The following is a 5,194-nucleotide window of genomic DNA, read 5'->3' as shown; positions in this document are numbered from 1 at the left end:
TACGTGTATTTGTGGGGAGAAATTTCGTTGAACAGTAGAGACCACTGAGGAAAAAGATATGTAGACTGAACGTGGAGTGACGAAACATCCTGCTTGGAGTGTGAAGTATTCTTTATGAATTACGAAAAGTGTTACGAGGAAATCTTTTCTTTTAGAGGGTTAATGGGAAGGTGTACATGGTCTTGGAAGGGTCTTGGAAGGGTCGTGGAGGGTCCTGGAAGGTTGGTAAGTGAGGGATGTAGAACTGGGAGCGTGGAGGGGATGGGTGTAGTGCTTTTTGGGGAAGAGGGTAGGGGTGGACAAGGGGGTGATGGAAGGGCGTTGTGGGTGACCTTGAGGGGGTGTGGTCCAGGCACACTGTCCTGACCTCCACCTACTCCACATCCCTCCGGGCATATCCACTCCCTCCTTTTCTCTGCCCACAAAATGCCCTCAAGGTCCAAGAAATTTCCTCCACTTATTGCACATCCATCCACGCGTCTCCACTCCCTCCTTCTGTCCCCCATGGCCTTCTACACTACATCTTCTCCCTCCACCTATTTCAAATCCATCCAGACGTTTTCATTGTCTCCTCCTTCTGTCCCCACATCCCTCCACTTACTTCATATTCATCCTTTAGTCTCCTCTTTCCTCCAGACCTTGTCCTCTCCTTCCACTTGTTCCACAGCCACATACCTCGCCTTCCTCTTGTCCTATACGTTCTCTTGTTTCTCACTCAACAATTCAAGCTCAAATGCAACAAGATGGAAACAATTATATAGGTTTCTCATACAGAAAAAATCATGCTTCACTTTCAGGTGTATAACGGAGTTGATGAAGGGCAATCTTGAATGATTTACAGACTCAGAGCAACACCACAGGAGGCAAAATGTAAATAGACTGAGTTATGGCGCTGCACCACCACAGGAGGGAGAGAGGATGGGACGGAGAGCGAGTCCTTCAGAGTCATCTCCTACCATCACCACCACCCACATGACCAACACCACTGCCAGCGTCATATTCTAGAACGATCTGCTACCTTATCGCGACTATGTATAAAACAGAATTGTATAAGTTATTTGAAGTTTCTAAAGGCGTTTTTATTAGTCTAATGATGGGTTAATGAAATATGGTAGAAACAAAAAATGAAAGAATATTTTTCTGGAATGTTTTCATAATCTAAATTATGGTTGAACAAAAATCTCTGTCGGGAATAGGGAAATAATGTTTTATGAGAGTGTTTTCATGATTATAATGAGACTTTAACAAAGATTCTATACTATTACTAAGGCAAAAGTGTTCTAAGGATATTTCCATGATTACAATGATCGCTCAAAAAAAATATTCCATGGCATGAATATAAGTAAATAGGGTTGTTCAAGCAAATCGTCATGATAATAATGATACTTAACAATCATTGAATACCATCAATAAGAAAAGAAATATATGAAAGGATGTTTCCATGATTCCACTTTAACTTTAACAAAGATTCTATGCCATAAATAGAGAAATAACATCAACAGGGCCTGACTAACTACCACTATGACGTCTGAAAACCGTCCTTGTGAATGTGCAAACCACTTATAAAAAACAGGAGTTTGAATCTTGTTACCTCCTACCATCATCACTACCAGCAACACTCCACCACCATCATCACCAACACACACACACTCTTCTTACCGCTTCCGTCATCAGAGTCAGTATCGCCACCACCACTACCACTACCACCACCACCACCACCACCACCACCACCACCACTACCTCTATTATCATCACAACAATGGTATGTAGGATTATGCGTCACGGATAATAGCACTTGGTCCGCTCCCTGAAGCTGCCCTGCCCAGAAAAATGACAGTGATGCTTCCGTGATGGTGTACAGAATGGATGAATAGATGAATAGATAGTTAGATAGATAGATAGACAGGCTGTCAGACAGACAGAGACAGGCAAATATGCAAAAAGAAAAAAATTATAGATAGATAGATAGATCGAGAAAGACACATAGATGAATATGTAGATAGATATACAAATATAGAAATTAAATAACTAACTAAATATAAAGATTAATGAATAAATATACACATGCAAAGACTGATATATATATATATATATATATATATATATATATATATATATATATATATATATATATATATATATATATATACGTAAAAGGAGAGAGAGAGAGAGAGAGAGAGATTCCTCACACACACACACACACACACACACACACACACACACACACACACACACACACGTCACCATCGTCATCACCATTTATTTCCACACAACTACCGCCCGGCCATAAACACACCACCGCCCCCGCGTGACGTAACACTCTCTCCCCTACCATCGTCCCCTCACACTCCCTCCCCTTTCCTTCTACCATTCCTCCTCCCCCCACTACCTCAAGGTCACGCTACTAATTTGGAACACCTTTACATTCACACGTATATACATACATGCATACATACATACCCTCCCTTTTATTTTTTCTATTACATACACACACGCACACACTCACACTACATAGATGCACGCACTTTGTTACACACACATCCAAGCACACGCACGCACGCACGCACAACACGATAGGATTATGCAACAATAAGTGGAAAAAACAAGAATTAAGGTTAATAAGGAGAGCACGATTATCCTTCATGTTGCTCTTGTTTTGTCGAAATTTTGTATCCTGTCTGTCTGTCTGTCTGTCTGTCTGTCCGACTATTTGTCTGTTATTTCTTCCTCTTCGTGTCTATCTATCTGTTTGTCTGTTTATCTGTCTGTGATTTTCCCACCTTGCTTCTCTTTTCGTCCCCTAGTTTGTGTCTGTCTTTCTGTCATTTCTCCTTATCCTGTCTGTTTGTATGTCTATCTATTTGTTTGTCTGCCATTATTCTCTCTCTCTCTCTCTCTCTCTCTCTCTCTCTCTCTCTCTCTCTCTCTCTCTCTCTCTCTCACTCCTCCTATCCCCCTCCTCTTCCTCCCTCTCTCTCTCTCTCCCTCTCAGCCTAGTCATAGTCACGTCAAGGGAAATGCCACTTAGTGTAAACAAACGCCAAATTCCTCAGGCGGAAATCCACACAATAAACACAGCCACGTAATGTCCGGGGTGGCGATGAGAAATGTGCGGTACGTCCCAGTGTCTCGGTGCCTCGTTGCCTCGACCTTGTACACAGCGACGCGAAAATAGAACCGCAGCTGCAAGATCCCCGTGTATACCTAATTAGGATTGCTGACCTTTCAAACACACTTAACATTTTTCCTTTTCTGGTGTTTGGAAGGTTGTTCTATATGGTACGATCTTGCTCTTGTAGAAATTACGCATGAATGTATCTACTGTTGCAAGTTGTCTAGAGTATTTATGATTTTGAAAACACAGATGTAACATTTTTTTTCTTTACCGGTGTATGGAAGGTTATAGTCTCATCTCTTTCATCACGTCCCATCTAACTCAGGTAGAAATATATATATATATAATATTACTTATAACCAGTGCTGCAAGATTTCAAGTATATTTAAGTAAGATTAGTGGCATTTAAAATACAAAAACACAAATAATAGTTTCCCTTAAGGGTGCATGGAAGGTTATAACATCATCTCCCACTCCATTACGTCATGCAATCTTGTCTTACTCAATTAAAAAAAAAGAAAGAAAAAAAACATTGAACTGCAGCTTTAAAATCCCGAGTGTATCCAATAGGAATGCTGACCTTTAAAACACACGTAAGATTTTCCTTTACCTGTATATGAATGGCAGTTACATGTACGTCCCTCTCTCTTACTCTATCAGATTTACAAGTCATGATAACTAGTCACACGTGGGTATTTCAGAGCCAGTAATTGTTTTAAGTGGAATGACAACGGTAATATATTAGTGAGTGGTGCAAGATATTACGTGAAAGATAGGAATGTTGCTGCCGCTGCTGCTGCTGTTCTGTCACTCCTGTACTCCCTAAATGTCGTAAAAGGCAACTAAGCGGGAAAGAGTGAGGGGACTATATAGAACTTCCTCCTCTGTGTGTTTATTCCTACAATGATAACAGGAGTGGTGAAGTCTAGTGTCGTGAATCACACTTTAAAGGATGGTTTCTGTTTTACAGAGAAACAGATAGACAGACAGCTAAACAGGCGCACAGAAAGACAGACAGAAAAAAGCTACATTAACAGAGATAGATAGATAGATAGATAGATAGATAGATAGATAGATAGAGAGACAGACAGATAGATATATAGATAGATAGATAGATAGATAGATAGATAGATAGATAGACAGAGAGAGAGAGAGAGAGAGAGAGAGTGTGTGTGTGTGTGTGTGTGTGTGTGTGTGTGTGTGTGTGTGTGTGTGTGTGTGTGTGTGTGTGTGTGTGTGTGTTTGTGTGTGTGTGTGTGTGTGTGTGTGTGTGTGTGTGTGTGTGTGTGTGTGTGTGTGTGTGTGTGTGTGTGTGTGTGTGTGTGTGTGTGAGCATATGTGTGTGTGTATTCTCTGTAAAACATCTGTGGTGCACCTAATAACTGAGTGTTTTAGAATTACACTGAAAATATCTGTAGCGATGCATGTTATCAATAGATAGCACTACACATGTACCACAGAAGTAATAATACATACATATCTTGTCCTTACGAACCACTAGCTTCCTGCAGCAGTTGTTCTTATGGAAACAGTCGAGAAGGGTAATATCATCAACATCTGGCAGAAAAGCTCAGTATCAAGTGGGCGTGAACTAATTACAAACACAACCGAATATTTTCAAAACTAAAAAAAAACTATTTTCAAAAGCCACAGAGACAGTAGAGTTTTTTTTTATACTGGTGATGCAGAAGCTTTGTTAAATTGTCTATAGAATAATAAAAACGTCCTTGAAACTATTAAAGATTTTACTGAATATGTTAAAATCAGTCAATATAAAATTCTTGAATGCTTGAAAGGCGGCTACGAGATGTAAGGGAGCACCAACTAGACAGCATCGTGCAAGGAGTTCAAGATGTCTTTCCCTTTACTGATGCAGAACCTCAGGCATAACTATAACAATAAAAACGGCCTTGAAAATCTTGCAGCTTCAACTAGAGGGTGTTAAAACAGTCGAGATAGCATTCCAAAAACGTTTGGGAATGCGGATACAAGAGTTAAGGAAGCACCAGCTGGGCAGCAACTTGCAAGGAGGTCAAAAGCCTCCAATGACACACGTGCTGTTCCGCTGCTGTGCCGTAA

At 40.5% G+C, this 5,194-nt stretch overlaps 1 long non-coding RNA gene across 1 annotated transcript in view; it reads left to right on the top strand.

The window, feature by feature from the left end:
- LOC123515179 overlaps positions 1 to 1,356 on the top strand; it is a 28,197-nt gene extending 26,841 nt beyond the window's left edge. Inside the window, exon 3 of the long non-coding RNA XR_006677811.1 lies at positions 842 to 1,356. This is a non-coding gene — a long non-coding RNA (uncharacterized LOC123515179). The remainder of the gene's footprint in view (positions 1 to 841) is intronic.
- Positions 1,357 to 5,194: the final 3,838 nt, after the last annotated feature.

This window comes from Portunus trituberculatus, chromosome 38, assembly GCF_017591435.1.
Source record: "Portunus trituberculatus isolate SZX2019 chromosome 38, ASM1759143v1, whole genome shotgun sequence".
NCBI lineage: Eukaryota > Metazoa > Arthropoda > Malacostraca > Decapoda > Portunidae > Portunus > Portunus trituberculatus.
Note: the sequence above shows the minus strand (reverse complement) of the source record. Positions and strands in the feature narration are given on the sequence as shown.